Below are 20,251 nucleotides of genomic sequence, written 5' to 3'. Positions count from 1 at the left end.
ATATTGTAAATTAATTTTATCACTTTTTCCTAAATTTTTTTATAATACTTTCCCTGCAAAAGTTTAATTCATGTGGTGTTTACAACCGCCTTTTTAAACTAGTCAGTTGTCACTTCCAAATAGTTACTTGGATTTCTATATATTGGTTACTTTGTCATACTAATGTCAAGATAAAGTAGTTAATCAATAATGGTTAATACTGAGGCTTTTAAATTGTTTTTGGGGGTAAATGAATTACCTTGTGATAAGCCCAAACTTTTTGTGTAAAATCTTTAGTGGGTCAGACCGTTGAAGAGCCCACTGTAGTTCAGAATGGTGGACTTGACATTCTATCTACCATAAGACTAACCAATGCCATAGAGAAAGTAATAGTTAATAATAGCAATAATTTCAATAATGACATGACTTTTAAATACTTTTATTATACATCAAGAACTTTCATCATTTAGTTCTTCCTTCCTTTATAACAAACCTAAAAAAAAAAAAAAAAAAAAAAAAGACTCTTATTTAGAAATGAGGAAAACAAGGAACAATGACATTAAATAACTTGCCCATAGTTCCACAGCTAGCACATAAAGGATGTTTAAACATTATTCTTTGTTTCAGAGAATGTGCCTCTATCTCTTTTCGCTTATTTCAACTTTTCTTTAAGGAAAACATACCAACTATAAAGAAATTAAAGGGGCTAGATTAAGTTTCTCTAGCTAAAATTATGATTGCTGTCTATGTGCAAGGATGAGTGCTGGACCAGCATGCATGGGCATGGCTTCCTGTGCCCATATACAAGGATGAGTGCTGGAACAGCATGCATGGGCATGGCTTCCTGTGCCCGTGTACAAGGATGAGTGCTGGAACAGCATGCATGGGCATGGCTTCCTGTGCCCGTGTACAAGGATGAGTGCTGGAACAGCATGCATGGGCATGGCTTCCTGTGCCCATATACAAGGATGAGTGCTGGAACAGCATGCATGGGCATGGCTTCCTGTGCCCATATACAAGGATGAGTGCTGGAACAGCATGCATGGGCATGGCTTCCTGTGCCTATATACGAGGATGAGTGCTGGAACAGCATGCATGGGCATGGCTTCCTGTGCCTGTGTACAAGGATGAGTGCTGGAACAGCATGCATGGGCATGGCTTCCTGTGCCCATATACAAGGATGAGTGCTGGAACAGCATGCATGGGCATGGCTTCCTGTGCCCGTGTACAAGGATGAGTGCTGGAACAGCATGCATGGGCATGGCTTCCTGTGCCCGTGTACAAGGATGAGTGCTGGAACAGCATGCATGGGCATGGCTTCCTGTGCCCATATACAAGGATGAGTGCTGGAACAGCATGCATGGGCATGGCTTCCTGTGCCCATATACAAGGATGAGTGCTGGAACAGCATGCATGGGCATGGCTTCCTGTGCCTATATACGAGGATGAGTGCTGGAACAGCATGCATGGGCATGGCTTCCTGTGCCTGTGTACAAGGATGAGTGCTGGAACAGCATGCATGGGCATGGCTTCCTGTGCCCATATACAAGGATGAGTGCTGGAACAGCATGCATGGGCATGGCTTCCTGTGCCACATTCATCAATATCAGGAGACCCTGAATCAAAATGGGATTGACACATTGTCTCCCCAGAATGACATAAAAACTGACTTCTTATAGTGAACCTTTTATCAATTCTATGATACACAATTTGAACCCATTATTTAGTCCTGTTACTAGTCCTTAAAAATGCTGAGGTCTGCCCTGGCCAGGGTGGCTCAATTGGCTGGGCATCGACTGGTAGACCTAAAGGTTGCCAGTTTGAACCCTGTTCAGGGCACATGCCTAGGTTGTGAGCTCGGTCCCCGAAGGACTAGCAGGAAGCAGAGATGTTTCTCTCTCTCCCTCTCCCTCTCCCTCTCCCTTCCTCTCTCTCTCAAAAACTAAAAATTATTTTAAAAGGCTGAGGTCAATTTATCCTAAAATCTGAGATCTTGTATTATTATTTAAGAGCATGTGTGTGTGAATGGAGGCATTGCTTTTCTCTGAATGTAGTTCATTGTTGAGATTATGCTTGAGCGCAAAGTTTAGTACAAGGAACATATTCAATTATTTGAAATATAAAAAAATAATAATGCCTTCCCAGCTTATCCAAAAACCCTTAACCTATTTTGCAAAGTATAAGTAAAAAACTTTTAAGAACATATACAACAATTTTAAAAATTTCAAAGTAGCATAACTACTCATTTAATCATGTAATAACTAACTCAGTGTAACAAACCTATAGTGTTGGGTAGAAATGATATTTTACTACTAATGAACTTATACTATAAAATAAATAATGAATGAAATTATATACTTAGGATACACAATAAATGACAAAAAGTTATTTAAAATAAACAAAAAGTCTATTTCAAGTGATTTTGCCTTGTTTATTTAATAAATGTTTATCAAAAATGTGTCCTGATCCAAGAACTTTACTAGGTAAATGGAAAAAACATAGACAATAAGATGCTTAAGGGGAGGGACTTCATTTCATCTCCAGCTGTCCAGAACACATTAGCCTGATGATTGAATAGTTCCTCTTTATTAAGAACATGTGAGGCCATTCAGAACCCACCCACTGAAGACAACATGACAGAATATTAATATCCTTTGCTTCATAACACTGACAGGCTCACATAATAATAATAAATTAAGATGCCAAAATCTGGCCTGGGGGCATTTATTAATTTGAAAAGGCTTAGAAGAGATGTTCAACAGTGGTTTAAACAGCCTAGGAAACAAAGTTGAACCCCAGGATGCACCAACAGTTGGGACCTGACTAAATATCGAAAGGCTGCATCGAAAGGAGTAAACATGAACCGAAAGTAAACATCTTTCTTGTGAACTGCGGCCTAGCATCTGTTCTTATAGGTGGCACAAAACAAAAACCCTTAAATGTATGAAATAGAATTTAGAGTCCAGAAATAAGCACAAACTTCTGTTACTAACTGATTTTCAACAATGGTGCCATGGCCATTCACAGGAACAGAATGATTTTTTCAAAAAAATAATGCTAGGACAACTGGGTTTCCACGTGCAAATGAGTGAAGTGGAGGATTTGAACACACCTCTTCCAGACACTTAGCAAATAAACAGAAAAGCACAGTAACGAACACTCAGTAAAGATGTGTAAGGTCTGAACAACAAAATTACCAAATTTTATTTACTGTATGTACATAGAACACCTCATTGAACAACTACATAATGCCTATTCTTTTTAAAAACACAATATGTTTTTGTAAAATCTATTTGCTTTATTATTTGACTTGTAGGAACAAAATATTTCCTTCAATTCACAGATACAACAGATGAGGCAAAAGTAGAAAATTTACCTCCAATTTTCTTTTTTTCCCCCTCTCCACAGTTTTAGAATCCACTGATTTCCCTGTTATTGGGACATTACATTTTTTCACCCTAAAAGCATAATTTGGTTGAGTGTAAGGTTCAAAGCTTTCACTCGTTGACAGGTCCTTTGTCATAGCTCACCAGAGACAATCTTGGTATGTTTGAGATGGTCTTAAGGAAAATAAATTCCTAAAATTCTTGTGCTTTCAAAATTGTTTTTTCATGGCTTTTGTACTTGAAGGACGGAATTTCTAAATATAAAATTTTTGGTTCACCATGTCTTTCTTTGAGTGTTTTTAGGAATTGCTATGCTCCTGTAACATTGAATTTTGCTCTAAATAAATTTGAGGCAAGCATTACTTTTTCCTCTTTTAATTATCTTAATATTATTTTTCTGGTCATAGGAGAAATCTTTACATTTCAAGACTAAACGTTTTCCTAGGTTATATTGTGATGTTGGCTCTTTTGCATCTATTATCCTTTCCATATTGTATCTACATGTGTATAGTTTCTTCTTTTTCCATTTACTGAAAGCATTCTCAAATTATATACTTATTTTCTATGTTTCATTGTTTAGACTTTCTTATTCATACGCTCTAGTTAAGCATATCTACTATGCTATTCTACTAGGCACATCTATGCATCCATTCAATCTACTTTGCATATCTGTGATATCTTGCTTTATTTCCTGGGTCTTTTAAAAATGTGTATGTTTGTTTTACTTTGTTTTCTTTGCTAATTTTTATGCACTTTGTATCTTAACTGTTTCTTCCACAGTGTCTCTTATTTCTTTCCATTTTCATTTTCATTTCCAAGATGTTTCCTTTACTTTTTTACTTTCTTACTGAACTCTGCTAACTTGTATTTCCTTGTTTTACCATCTATTCCATGTTTTGGATCCTGACTGATTTGTAGAGTTCTAACATGGGAGCACTTGCTTTATAAATACAGATGTTAATTAATTGTGAAATAGTTGTTAAAATGTGTATTAGATCTGTTACATCTATTTTTTAAAACTGATTTTTACATATTGGTATTTGTGCTTTTATTTTTATAGCCTTTCCCATTAGAGTGTTTTAGTGGATTTCCTGAACATGTTTTATACAGGAATATTACACCCTGAGTGGGCCTACGGTGTTTCCAGAACACATTTTCCGAAGGTTTTTTAGTTTGTTGACAGGGAGACAATTACTTTTTGCAGATACTGTTGACCAGTTGGATTCTTTGGACATTTCTAGTTCTGCTTCTTCAGCAGAGCCCAGTAGATGTTGCTCACACCAATTCCTACAGCCACCTTGCATATGTGAGGTATTGATTCTGTTCTAAAATGTGATCTCTTTCCATTAAGAAAATGGGACTTTTCTGGCAATTTCTGGCTAATTGCTGCTGTTCTCTCAGAGATTTCTGCACTTTTCTTTCTTCTTCTCCTTCTTCTTCTTCTTTTTTGTAACCTAGTTGAGGCTTTTGGCCAATCTCAAGATTTAGCAATTCTTACTTAATTTTGCCATTTCCAGTGAGAATTTAAGTTTTTGTTTGGTCAAGAACAAATGTATGTTTCTTCTGTCAGATTTTCAAAAGAGAAACAATGCTAACTTCACAAAAATAATCATGTATGAAGCTTTTAGTCATTTTAATTTTAGCCTTTAGGAAAGAAAGTTCACGAGCTCCCTGTTCTGGGAGAGCTTGAAGTTTCCCCTGTTTCCAGGCTGTTCTAAGATATGACTGTTCAAAGTTTGAATTTCAGCATTCAGCAAGTAAATTACTTTTCTTTGCTTATGCTATCTATGATCATTCTGTTTTCTTTCACTCTGAGAACTATTAAAATTGAATACTTACATCAAACCTTATTTAATCTAATTGTCAAATAAAATTTTTAATCTCTGTATGTGTATGTGTATGTGTGTGTACAAAATAATAATCTCATGAGGGTTGTAGATTGTATAATATAATATATGCTAATCTTAATTGGGCCAAATATGACATTTGAACAACACTAAGACTCAGTTTTATATCCTGTATATCTCAAAGGTAGAGACTCTTTTCTTACACTAGAGAATTTTGAAGTTTTTGTCATGTAGCACTTGTAACTTTCTTACTGATTTATATCATGACATGATTTATTTTTATTTATTAGGTAAATATTTCAAATTAGATATTCTAATCATTAACTTAAAACTTATTTTTGATTTTTTAACAGGGTGATATATATATTTAGGTTTAAAATGTTTAATATATTTTAGAATATATCACATAAATCAAAGACATACAGATACATCAGTCCATATCATGATAACCCAATATTTATCATTATTTCAATATAGAGACCATATTACAATGTTTAATTGTCTAAAACTCTCTTTTCAAAATTAGTCACAATGAGCCACGACGGAGGAGCTCAGTTGGTTAGAGTGTCTCTCCTGTGTGCCTAGGTTGCGAGTTCTATCATCTGTCAGGGAACGTACAGGATTCAACCAATGAATGCAGAAATAAGTGGAGCAACACATTGATGTTCCTCTCTCTCCCTCTCTCTCTCTCCTTTCTCCCTTCCTCTATTTCTCTAGAAAAATTTAAGAAATAAATTTTTTAACTTATCCACAATGCAATCAGGAATAAGGTAATACACTTAGTTGTTATGTCTCTTCAGTATCTTTAATCTTCTTTGCATTCTTCAAAAGTTTCTTCAATTTAAAAAATATATATAGGTCAATTACATATAAAAATAGAATTTTTCATAATCTAAACTTTATGATTGAATTTGCATGATTAGGTACAGTTTAAACATTTTTGCAAGCGTACTGCATAGTTTATATTATATTCTTTCCATTGCATATCAGAAAGCACATGATCTCTGTTTGGTCCTTTATTTTTAAAATATATTTTTATTGATTTCAGAGCGAGGAAGGGAAAGGCAGAGAGAGACAGAAACATCCATGATGAGGGAGTCATTGATGGGCTGCCTCCTACGTGCCTCCTGCTGGGGATCGAGCCTGAAACCCGGGCATGTGCCCTGACCGGGAATCGAACCGGGATCTCCTGGGTCCTAGGTTGATGCACAACCACTGAGCCACGCCGGCTGGGCTGTTTGATACATTTTTGGTGACACTAAGTTTGGGCACTTGTTTGACTTGGCTTTCACCATATATCTCTATTGTAAAAATATTTTTCTCTTGTAATAAACAAGTAATCTGTAGGGTGATGATGATTTGAAACTCTTAGAAGATCTTTTTAGGCAAAAGTTTTTCATATATTTTTTTAGCATTTATGGAATTTGCTAATGATTTGACTGTATCACTTATTACATTAGTGATTACAGAATCCTAATTTTTCTAAATTAAATAATCTTTCTATATTTAATAGCTGACATTTGTAGAGAAGAGCTTTTTCCTCTCACCTCAGTCTCCTTTATAACTTTGAGAATCACTAGGAATTACAGGTTATTTTGTTGTTCACTTTGGATATGTGATAATTCACTATCAACATGATTCATTTTGATGATCAAAATTTATTCAGTGGAAGCTTCTCCAAGCCACCTTGTTTTGTTTGTTTTTTGTTGTTTTTTGTATTTTTTGTTTTTTGTTTGTTCAATGGAATAACTCCATGAGTTTCCAGGCATTCTTGCTTGTTGACCCAAAAAATTGTGCTAGGGTGATATTATACCTTGCCTCTGTTCTAGTATCAAAGATTTCTTTAAGAAGAATCCATATCTTTCAAAATGGGGAATGGAATTTAGAATGTAAGATCTGGGTTGTTAGCTGTGCTCATTGATTCTGGGCCACCAGTGGCTCTAGGTCTTTTCAGTGAACAGGTAGAAAATAAAACATTAAAAATCATGTGTTCACCTTGCCACCTCCAACTCAAATTCAGCATCACAGGGCACTTCCTCACCTTTTCCCATTCCATATTTATGTCTTTCTTCAACACTGAGAAAACTGGGGCCCAGAAAATCAATTTCTTTTTGTGCTCTATCCTAAAGTAGGTGCATAATAATTAGAAGATGATTACAATTATGCACAAAAACACGAGGGAAAACAAGGATTATTTATTTCTTTTAGTAAGATTTTGGGAGATAAATTACTTAAGCTGACAACCAGGTGCTATTTTACTTTGAAATAGTAATTACTTTATGACTTGTAGACAGAAAACACATAAATTATATTTTTTTACTTTGAAATTTTCTTATCATGATCTTTTAATTTCTAAATCATAGATCACAAAATGTGTAAAGTAATTTAATTTTATTTCTAATATGAGGAGTAAATGAATGATGTATTAACACAGATTCTGTTACCTTTAGAACAATTGGCTCCACTAAGAGGTTGTACATGCAGTCATTGTCTCCAGTTGTACTCACTGTACCTAACTAAGGTTGTTAAAGCCAGGGTCAGGATTTAGATTCTATGTTTTGGATAAGAGCTTTCTATTATCCTCATAGGTAGACAGACCTAGCAGCTTTGATATTCCTATTTCTAGTATAAAAAAAAAGAAAGAAAAAATAAACAAAAAGAATGAAAATCAGCTTTGAGCTTCTTTGTATGCTCTTGAAATATTTCCAAATGAAATTCACATACTAAAAATTATTCCCAGTTTTATTGTAGAGCACTGGAGATAATTTCCTAATAAAATTATATGTTACACTTTAAGTGATAAAATTAAAGTGAAATTAAACATTAGTATTTCCCTAAACTTAGATTTTACTTTTACATGTTGAAAGATCTTCCATTACCAAGAAGTGATGCCAATATTGTCAATAGCTATAAAATGCAAATGAAATGATGCATACAAAGCACTTTTATGTTTTACTAACATGCCTCACAAACAAATTCAAGACAGTTTGCTAACCTCTGTTCATGAGATATTAAGATGTAGGAGTAAGGAGAATAGCATGATTTCTCTTCATGGCAGAAATGTGCTTGTATTTGGTTTCAAAAACCAAACTGTTACCCAAAGTTCCATGTTCATATTGATCTTTCTTATTTCCAAATCATCTCTTCCATCTGAGAAATCTTAAATGCACTTTGAGATTGTGCTTTTTCAGCACACCCATGTGATGTGAGCTTAAAACATTAACTTGTAATTTTTTGTTTTTTTCTAGCTTTTCTTACCCTTTATTCAACTGCTAAAGAAGTAGTCTTCCATGTTTATCATCTTCATGAAGGAAAATGACAGTGTAGATAGATATATTTAGATGGAGTAGAAATACATGCTAAAATGGTTTCCATTAAAAGGTTGAACTCTGTAACCCATTTGAAAGAAAAGTCAATTTCCTTGTCTCATGGATGAACTCTTCCATTCTCGGTCTTCTGCTGGGTAAGTCATCAGCTTGAAGTTGTTCCTTGGAAATCTGGAGGTCTCAGGTTTCTTGAACGTGCCTAAAATTTAGTCTAGGAATCACTGAAATCCTGGAGTAAGATGCAATTTTCAATATGGTAGAATTTAAAAGAGTTGAGATATAGTGTCCCACATTCAATTTTGCAGTGGATAGTATTTTGTTCTGAAATTATATTTAGTGGATAACCCATGACTTTTCATTCAATAATGATTCCATGAGGCTTCAGAGACCCCCGGGGCTCCCTAGAGCTGCTTTCAACACGTTTGATAGAGGTCAACTCACTTTCCAGTTGAGAAACTGATATGAGCAAGGACGAGTCAACAACTCCAAAGTCACCATTTAATCAAGGACAGAACTAGCAGTAGAATCTAGCATCTGTTAAAAATGGCTCCTTTGTTCTTTCTAAAAATGAGATTGGTTTATACTTATAACATCATCCAGAAGTCAAAACTCCTGATATGTCTAGGATTTCTTTTCCATTTTCTAGTCAGATGTTTTTTTTCCCCCTATTCTTTCTGATAAAACATTTTAATAGGGCAAAAGTGAAAGGGAGAGAAGGGGTTAGTAAACGGGAGGGGTGCAAGAAAAGAGATGAATGGATGATGCAGGTGGTCAATGTTGCACATTTCAGAATTGTGTTTGGCCTCATGTTCAGCGATGCTGTACAAACAATTTTTGTCAGTTGCCAGCAGGCTATGCTGGGCAACCTTCCTTGGTTGGTCATTCTAAGAAGATGTGATGTGTCCTGTGACAATGTTCCAAATCAATTGTTAAGTTAGATCAACACAAAGTATGTGGCAAGCCTCAGAGAGCTGAAAGAGACAGAAAAGGTAACAGGGTCAATTGTGCTCGCTGACTGTGAGGGCGTTCAGCTACTCAATGACCCTACCTAGACACTTATGGAGAGCTTCAGGTGAACATATTTTATTCTTAACATATAACATCAATATCTTCATTAAAAACAATCCCAAAACAAAGGTACCAAGATCACAAACATTTTTTTTAACCATAAACATATTTTACCTAATGGCATTCCTGTCTACAAATATATTTGGATGTGTGCTCTATAGAACAGTGCAGTGTTGTCAAATAGAGAGTCCATATTTTAAGACTTCTTATTTCAATATTTTTGTTCTATCATCACGCCATGTGTCTAACCAAAGTCTCAATTTTAGGGACTGCATGCACTGGCAATATAATTTCAAATACACTAATCCTTATGACCTTAATTGAATGTAAACAAATAGCTTATATTCAAGTTACATACCTTCCTAAGTTAGTTACTGAACTGCTTGAACTTTTGACTCAAAAAATAATTAACTTTATAAAATATTTACTATTAATTTTTCAACATGTTATATTTAGTGCCATTCAATATTCACAAGAAATATTAGTGGTGCAGGTGACCTGGTGTCAGGATCTAAATACACATTTTCTTACCTTCAAATCTGTGCTTTTGACCATTCTAGCTCTTTACCAAAGCTGACTTATTTGAGTTAGCATCAACTAGCCTCCTGGTCTGAGAATTGTTCTTGGATGATTAACTTTACTATAAAAGTAAACATTTTATGATGATTCCTCAGTTTCTGTCATACAGAAACTGAAAAAAATATATAGCTACAGAGCCAGCAGTTTGTGTTTTACATTACATAGAGCAGCTGATTGTAGTAAAAAAGATGTATCTAGTGTGAAGAGGAAACAATGGCAGGCTGGATGCAGACTGGTGCAGGCACTGTGGGAAGCAGCATGGAGTTAAGTCACAAAATTAAAAATGGAGCTGCCTTATGACCCAGCGATTCCACTTCTGGGAATATTGCCCATGAAACCTGAAACAGTAATTCGAAAAAGTATATGAAGCCCTATGTTCATAGCAGCGTTACTTACAATAGCCAAGATTCGGAAGCAGCCCAAATGCCCATCAGAGCAGTGGTACCTTTACAAGATGGAATAGTATGCGGCAGTGAAAAAGAAGGGAACCCTACCTTTTGCAACAGCATGGGTGGACCTGGAGAGTATTATGCTAAGTAAAATAAGCCAGTCAGAAAAAGACAAGTACCTTATGATTTCACTCATATATGAAATCTAATGAACAAAATAAACTAACAAATAAAATAGAAACAAACTCACAGAGAGAATAGACTGACAGCTGTCAAAGGGGAGGATGTTGGAGGGCTGGGTGAAAAAAGTGAAGGGATTAAGCAAAAAAAAAAAACAAAACTAAAAAACAACAACTCCTAGACACAGACAATAGTATGGTGATTACCAGAGGACAGGGCGGCGGGAGGTAGGAAAGTGCAAAGGGGGGATAAATGGTGATGGAAGGAAACTTGACTTGAGCGGAGTGGTGAACACACAATACAATATACAGATGATGTATATAAAATTGTACCCCTGGGACCTATTTAATTTTATTAACCAATGTCATCCCAATAAATTCAATAAAAAATAAATAATAAATAAAAATTTAAAGGTACATTTTTCAAAATATCTCTGTAGAAGTTAAGACCTCTCCACCTTGCTGGGGATCGAGCTCAAAACCCAGGCATGAGCTCTGACGGGGAATTGAACCTTGATCTCCTGGATCATAGGTTGATGCTCAACTGCTGAGCCACCCTGGCCAGGCTCACTTTTTTTTGTTGTTTTTATTTTTAAGAGTTAAGACTATGCCCCACCTTTTTTTAGTTCAAAAACTAATAATCTCTATGCTAATAAATATTACATAATTATATACTTCAGTAACTCACAAATGAAGGCTTAGCTGCCTTCCAGGAATATTTATATTTTATCTACAAAATAAAATTTACTTCCATCATTTAAATTAATGTCATTTGTACATTTTGAATAATTCATAAGTAGACAAAACAAATCCTTAATGTTTGTTTTCTTTCAACAAACTTTTAACATTGGTTTGTATTCTTTCATACTCTTTTTGAAATGAACTTAAGCACACATACACATACTTCTACTTTACCAACATTTGATCACATAATAGAAATGATTTTGTCATGATTTATTTTCCTAATATATAATGTATATATTATATACATTTCCAATCAGCATTTACATTTCTACATCATTCTTGCAAGTAGTGGCATAATATTTCATAATAATTTAAATTTCTTTACATAATCTATCCTTTTGGCAATTCCTTTGGGTATTTTTTCAATAGAAAATGGCAGTAATATTTACATTTAAAAGGGAGAATATTTTGACCAAAAAAGTTTTAAGACCAAAGCACTAGCCTATCTTGATGGCATTTTGTATTAGAGCAAACAGCTTTGCCTATTTCCTTCCAGAATAATATCAGGAACATTATTATTAAGATAAGTAAAAGATAAAATGATGTAATGACCATGTTTAGGAATTAATAACCATGATTATTTTCTGCACTTTTTCTGATAAGAATCCCTGGGTGATGCCATCTGAATGTGAAAACCAAGCATCTCAGGAACTATATCATAAGGAGTCTGACTTTTTCTTTAAAAATTTTGTCAGTTGTCTATGTCATCAGCTATCCACAGGCAAACTAATGTTTATGCAGTTTTGACAGTGCTACAATAACAGTCTCCATTTTTCAACAAAATGTTTTCAGCCTATAGCATATATAGAGAGTATCCACAAATCATAAGTATTCAACTCAATTAATTTGCACAAATCATATATATTCAACTCCATGCATGTGCAGAGACATACTCATGCAACCAGCACTCACATCAATAGATGGAACCTTGCTGGCACTCCAGAGTCCCCAACTAGCACTTACATACTCTGCGACTCTCCCCTTCACGAGTAACTGTGATCTTGTCTTTTCTCAAAACAGACAGAACTTGAACTTCATAAGAATGGAATCATGCTGTAAGTGCTCTTTTCTATCTGAACTCTTTTGCTCACAATTTTGTGAGATGCATTTCTGTTTTTACATGTAGCAATGGCTTGCTCTTTCTCATTGCTGTATGTTCTTTATGATGTGTATATGATTATTTATTTATTCATTTTTGCAGATAGTCATTTGAGTACTATTTCAGTCTCCTGAAAATGAAGCTCACATGAATATTCTTCTTTTGCATGTGTCTGATGAGCATTTGTACACTTTTGTATTGAGTGTACAGCTAGAAGCAGAATTGCAGGTTAACAGGGTACATGTGTTTTCCAGCTTTAGTAGCTATGACCATGTAAATTGTTCCATTTTACAGTCCCAACAGCTATGTATGAGAATATACACATATTTTGATGTGGAAGATATATAGATTTTTGAAGATGAGAAACAATTTTGTTGATAAATTTTGGTAAAAGAGATGATAAAATTAAGCTTTACTAATAAATAAGGATTTTGACATACTATACAAAAGAGCTTGAACTGAATAACTCTACATAGGTATTAATGAAATTATTATTAAATTATTTAAATATGCACAAAATAGTGCATATTTAAAGATTACACTGTTATATTAGTCACCAGAAAAAATGTACTAAATGTTGACTATCTGTGCTCTCTTTAGTTTTCGGTCACCCATAAATTTTATCTGATGTCTTGTATGTGTAAAATTATACCATACTGGCACGAAAGTTCCTTAAGGAGATTAATATTTTTTAAATTAGAAATATTAATATTCACAAAGATCCAAGATCTAGCATTCCTTAGTGAAGTTATTATATTTGGTTGAGATTTGAAGTGAAAAATATTATATGTTCAAACCTTATATATATATTACTTTCATCAGAAAATATACATCAAACAATATTTTTTTATATTTATTATACTCAGAAAACACAAATAGATGTATATATTGTAAAGTTACAGATAAAAAAGTTACTGATGCCATAAGAACATGAGCGCAATCTTTTCGCAGGCATATCTACAATGGAAAAATTGTTTATTTAGTTTCTTAATCAATAATAACTTCTGATTTATCCATAGCCACTCAATGGGGAGCTTGTTTCCTCTCAGCCACTGACCATAACATTGGGATAAAGCACTCCCTTGCACACCTATTCAACTAGTCAAAATAAGGCCTCTGCCCGTTTTGAAAGCCTCCAGCCTAGTTGACGAATGTCCTGCCTCTATGATCATTCCCATAGACAGACCTGAGTTATCTGGCTCCAGGCCGAAATCCCATGTCAGATTTTTCAGGTCCAAACATGGGCAATTCCAGAGGCTTTATGCGACAAGCCTCACAAGGGAAAACTGCCCTGCCCACACCAGACTCGATGCACAGCCAGTGCATTGCAGTCTCTTAAAGGAGCTGAGTTTAAGGACTCAGGGACCTTTACACAAACCTGAATCCCTAGCCCAGGTCCTCCATTTGGAGGCCTTTTTATCAGGGGCCAATGAAAGAGGCTTCTCAGGCAGCTCTGCTCAGATCACCTTATTAGGGAATCTTAAAAACATTTTTCTCCACTCTATTTTGAGTCCCTCCCCTTTGCCTCCTCTCAGTCTCCAAGGCCCAAAATGACAGGAGCCTTTTGTTTGAGGGCTCCCTCAACTGTAACACAAAAATTGACACTGATACACCTGACCATTACCCAATGCTGTTCCATGGGGAGAGTGGGCCACTGGGTGAGCTGGCACTTTCTCCTGTTTAGCCTCTTACTGTACTATCCCAACCAGTGATTAAAGGCTTGCTGCCTTAATCAACTACCTCCTTTTCCCTTCCCTTCCCTTCCCTTCCCTTCCCTTCCCTTCCCTTCCCTTCCCTTCCCTTCCCTTCCCTTCCCTTCCCTTCCCTTCCCTGCCCTGCCCTGCCCTGCCCTGCCCTGCCCTGCCCTGCCCTGCCCTGCCCTGCCCTGCCCTCCCCTCCCCTCCCCTCCCCTCCCCTCCCCTCCCCTTCCTTTCCTCTCCCTTTCTTTTATCACTTTCCTTTCTCGTCTTTTTTCTTTCCTTTTTTAAAATTAATGTTTAAAAAGTTTTTGTTCTTTGCTCTTTTGCTGGAAAGTAAAAACTCATAGCTAGACTATTCCATTAAATAATATGAAATGACAATAAGACAGAGAAATAGAGAACACACACACACACACACACACAAAATCAGAAAAGTGGGTCCTGTGTCACTGTTGCCACCATGCTTTACTCTTCTTGAAACTATCTTTATATTCTGTGGACTTGTCATGCATCTGTGTCTTATAAGATTGGGTGGCTACGAAAAGGGGAGAGAGGGAGAAAAAAGAAGATGATATCAGTTTATAAAAATATAGTTTATAAAAAATATACTATTTTTCCCCCCAAGGGAAAAACTGGATTTTAAAAAATAAAATCAGAATATTGTATGTCCTGTTGGAAAACATGATTGGCTGCTTCAGGTTTTTAAAAAGAAAGATAGAAAACATAATATTGCAACAAATGTATGGCTATGTCTCTAAAATTCTGAGTTCCTTAATTTATTCTATGTATTTATAATCCTCAAGTTTGCAATGGAGAATAAAACTAGTCTCTTATAATATTAATTGTCAAATAGTTTTTTAATATTTTTAAAAAGGAAAACATTTTTGGTTTGTTTCTCCAATGAACTTAAAACAGTTAATTTTTTTGATTTTCTTAAAATAGCTTCCAGAAATATCTGAAATTTTATGCACTATCAGATTTATATTATTAGGACCTGACAGATAGTATATGATATTAATAAATGGGAAGGTATATTATCTGCAGTCCTACTTGCCTTCCTTGATGAATATGTAAATGAGGTAGTGTCAAATACCTCTTTTCGATTATTTTAGGCAGATCAGAATTCCACTGTCAGTTGCTCAAATTTTTGACATTTTTAAGTTGTGATATTTGACTTGTAATAGCTTACAATTTCAGCTGATTCAAAAAAAGAATATCTTTTTAAAAAGTCTCTCTAAATTTTATTCACTAAAATAAGTTCCAACCAAATAATTTAAATTGATTTCTTTATCTTGATAAACCGAAGCCCTCAGAGGTTCTCGTGTCTCTTTGGAGACTTACTCCGGAACAATGCTGATGAAAATGAAATGTTTGCTGCTGGGAAGAAATCTATGGGAATCAGATTTGTAAGAGAACAACAAAACACATTTTACTGCTGCATTATTTAGTAATGTTTTGGTTAAAAGTGACATTGATTCAAGCTATATTGTCACAAAAGAGTACTTTTAAGTCCACATACTGGGATGGCTAAATAGCTATGCCAATATCAGATGAGAATGGATCCCAGGGTTCAAGTAGGCCACAAGCAACCTGTGCCATTTTCTGCAACTCTTTTTTTCTGATTTGTTTCTTAGATGTCTTCTCTTCATTATTATAAATGTGGCCCGTAGAGCCCCAGTGAAACAAAGAACTTGCTTTTCAGGATCTTACATACAGAGAGACCTTTTTCCCCAGTTTCCTAGTCAATACCTTCTTTTTTACCCTGACGAAAGAATATATCAGCCAGGCCGGTGTGGCTCAGTGGTTGAACATCGACCTAGGACCCAGGAGATGGTGGTTCGAGTCCCAGTCAGGGCACATGGCCGAGTTGCAGGCTCGATCCCCAGTGGGGGGCATGTAGGAGGCAGCCCATCAATGACTCTTTCATCATTGATGTTTCTATCTCTCTCTCCCACTCCTTTCCTCTCTCTAAAATCAATAAAGATACATTAAAAAAAAAAAAGAATATATCGAATGAAATCAAGTCAGTAAGGCTAGCAAGCAATCACTGTTCTAACTGGCTCAGCTCGGACCATGTGATCAGCCCGAAACCAGTTCCAATGTCTCAGTGGGAAAGTATTCCAGTGAGAAGTTGGTCTATGTGTGTTGCAGTGACCGTTTCTTAGCAAATTACCCCAAAACTTACTTGTGAAAAACAATCATTCATTTTGCTCACAGATTCTGCAGATCAATAATTCAGATGAGCATGATGAGGAAGACTTGTCTTCTTCTCTTGGCATCTGGAACATCTGGAGCCTCCCTCCCTCGGATGCCTGAGGGTCGATGCCAGATGAGGCCAAACAGTTCAGGAATAGAATAGGTGTCCAGCTCTTGCTCTCCATGGTCTCAGCGGCTGAACTCTCAGTGTGAAAACATTAGAGTAGCCAGACTTTTGACTGTCAGCTCAGAGATCCGGGAGGAGAGAGCCAGGTGGAAGCTGTATTGCCTTTCTCTAACTTAGAGTCGCAAGTTATGTCACTTTTGACACATTGAATTCATTAGAAGTGAGTGGAATAAGCCAGACCATATTCCAAGGACTTGGATATTTTGTGAGAGGCCACAAAGTACATGAGAACATGTTTTTTGTTTTTGTTTTTAAATGCATTTTTATTGATTTCAGAGAGAGGAAGGGAGAGGGAGAGAAAGAGATAGAAACATCAATGATGAGAGTCATTGATCAGTTGTCTCCTGCTTGCCACCCGTTGGGGATCAAGCCAGCAACCCGGGCATGTGCCCTGACCAGGAATTGAACCTCGATCTCCTGGATCCTAGGTCGATGCTCAATCTCTGAGCCATGCTGACAGAGGACATATTTTAAAAAACACACACACCTCAATGTGCTTTTGTCACAGGTAGGTAATTTTTATCCTTGAGAATAAAAATTAAAACATCTTTAAGGTACAGACTTGAAACCTTAGATCATAGTTTATAAAATTCAGGTTTTAAATGTAAACTTTTACATCCCGGAAATAATTCTGTCAATATGATCAGGTGATTAGGAAGCTTTCTAGAGAAGCGAGCATATAATAGTCAGATGTTCTGAGCTGAAATGACAGAAAACCTCAAAACAACTTGCATTAAACATTATGTATAATTAATAATTGTGTATTATGCATTTAAATAATTACAAAATTTAGAAAGTTTAGTTTTTAACTGAAGCTTTATTTGTTGACACACTGTAATGTCAACAAAGACCCAGTTCTTCTCATCTTTCTTCTCTGCCATCCTGAGGTGCTGATTACTTGCCCTCAGATGAGGCTAATGGCAGGTGGATGGAAGCAAAGCACCACATACCGATGTAGCCATGGCAGGTAAATTCATTCTGCATTAAGAATTTTTTTAAGATAAAGTTTTTAAAATTTATTTCATTGACTTCTAGAGGGAGGAGAAGAGAGGGGGAGAGAGAGAGAAACATCATTAAACCCACCACCTGGGTATAGACTTTAACCGGCAATTGAACGGTGACCCCTCAGTGCGCTGGAGGAAGCTCCAACCAACTGAACCACACCGGCCAGAGCCGCATTAAGTTTCTTTTCACAAATAACAAAGCTGTTGGAATTAGCTGGTGCAAAGACACACCAGGTGAGTCTCACAGCAGTTGCTCACATTACCAAAAAACCATGAAAATACTTCCATTGTGCCTTGTGCAGTCACATAAGCAAATGTAAGACTAGACAGCAATGCAGAGGGATTCATGTCCTGAATGCACCATTTCTTCGTGTACCTGGCAGGGATTCCTACAAGACTGAGATTTTTGTCTGAAAGATCTGAATAGTTGTCCCTTTCACCTAGTGTGATACTGGAGGCCACAGGTGTGGTCATTCTTAGAGCCTATGTACTCAATTCTGCTTCACAATTGTGGTTGGTTAACTTTTCAAGCTGGTTTTCCCTGTTTTATATCTGTGAGTGACTTTCTGAGTGTTAAATCTGTGGATGGCATTTAGTCTATATTGCTGATAGAGATTTTTACTTATTTTATATTTTTTGATGATTTCATTAGAAATTCAGAAGACTAAAGCAGTGGGTGGAAAAACATATTCTATTCTAACATTTTTATTATTTTATATGATACCAGGTAAGCCTTTATATTTTTATACATATAAACATTAATGAACTAAAAGCATGTTTTATATGTATCTATATGAATATTTTTACCTACTTATTTCTCTTAAATTATATAGAAAAATGAACTGTGATTGATCATAGTACTATAGGATATATAGTTATTGCTATTAATGCAATTCATTAAGAGGAAAAAATAACAAATTATTTTTAATGAGTCTCCCAGACATAAATTTGTTTTAATCTACAAATTCATTTATAACTTTGTAGTGCTTCCAAATTAAATTAGCATTCTCGGATATTCTCAGAAGAGCTTGTTCTTTGTAAAGTAATAAACACAACACATAGATCAAAACAACTTCTTTAGAGTCAAGTTTTAGTGCACTTACAGGAAATTATTATTTCCAGCAAACTTTCCACTTTTACAAATTTTCATTCTTTCCTCAAGGAGGGAAACTCAGGCATCTCCCTGCGGTGATGTGGCGGAGAACCATGAAAACCCACTTGTCTACAGAATAAATATAAAATATTCCAGAATTATTTGTATTGTAAATTTTTCAGTTATAATTACATTAATGCTGATGTGCAGTGGTACCTCGGTTTTTGAATGTGTCCGTTGATGAGCATTTCAGTTTAGGAACGCCACAAGCCCAGACGCAATGCTCCGGTTCTCGAACACGCCTCGGAAGTCGAACATGCCACACGGCTTCTGCTGAGGGCAGGATCCTGAGGCCCAGCTGTCGGCTGTGGATCCCTTGGTTTTCGAACATTTCAGAACTGGAATGGCCTTCTCGAACGGGTTACATTCGAAAACCAAGGTACCACTGTAATGTTAAAAAATGTAAACTCTAGAATCAAACTGCCTGAATTGGAATTCTGGCTCAGATGTTAACAAGTAACTTAAAGCCTCTATGTCTTAGTTTCCTTATCTGTAAAAGTGAGAATAATAGTAATAATACATTCCAAGTGAGAGAATATGGCAGCTAAATATTATAATATGTGTAAAATACTCATGAAAGTCATGTTATTTAAATGATTAAATACATTTTCTTATCTTAAAAAATATAAATATATTTGTTAGAGAACAAATTTCTGCCCCCAATTCCTGACACAGAGCTTCTAAAAACATTGTAATTTCCTGAGTGATAGGAGTGCTAGGAGCATCTTTCATTCTAATATTTGGTCATGAACTCTAGTTCCCTGATACAGAGCTCTTAAATTCCTTGGAATGTCCTAGGTGACAAGAATGTCCTTTGTTTTAATGAGGCAACTCTTGGTGGGATCCTGGATCGAGGCTGGTCTCCAGAATGACCTAGCCATGATTACAAACTTGGAAATTTCACCCTCAACCCCCCATCCTCCAAGGAAGGGAGAGTGAACAGAAACAGTTACAAATTCATCATGTCTACGTGATGAAGCCCCATAAAAGTCCTTGACCTAGAGTGCCTAAGGACTTCTGGGTTGGTGCACCTGGGAGGGTGGTGCACCTAGGAGAGTGGTGCACCCCTGTTCCAGAGGGACGCTTCCAGACCTTGCCCTAAGTATCTCTTCACTTGACAGTTCATCTCTAGTGTTTATCGTGTATTTTATAATAAACTGGTAAACATGAGCAAATGTTTCCCTGAGTTCTGTGAGCTGTTACAGCAAATGTTGAACCTGACAAGAAGGTTGTGAGAATCTCCAATTTATGCCTTCTTGAGCAGAAGGTGGCAGCCTGGGACTTGTGATTAGTTTCTAAAGTGGGGGGGGGGGGGGTGCGTCTTGCAGGACTAAGTTCTTAACCTGTGAGATCTGAGCTAACTCCAGAAAGTTAGCATCATGATTGGATTATAGAACAAGTTTGTATCTGGAGAG

Source organism: Miniopterus natalensis, chromosome 13, assembly GCF_054644295.1.
Source record: "Miniopterus natalensis isolate mMinNat1 chromosome 13, mMinNat1.hap1, whole genome shotgun sequence".
In the NCBI taxonomy this organism is placed as follows: Eukaryota; Metazoa; Chordata; class Mammalia; order Chiroptera; family Miniopteridae; genus Miniopterus; species Miniopterus natalensis.
Note: the sequence above shows the minus strand (reverse complement) of the source record.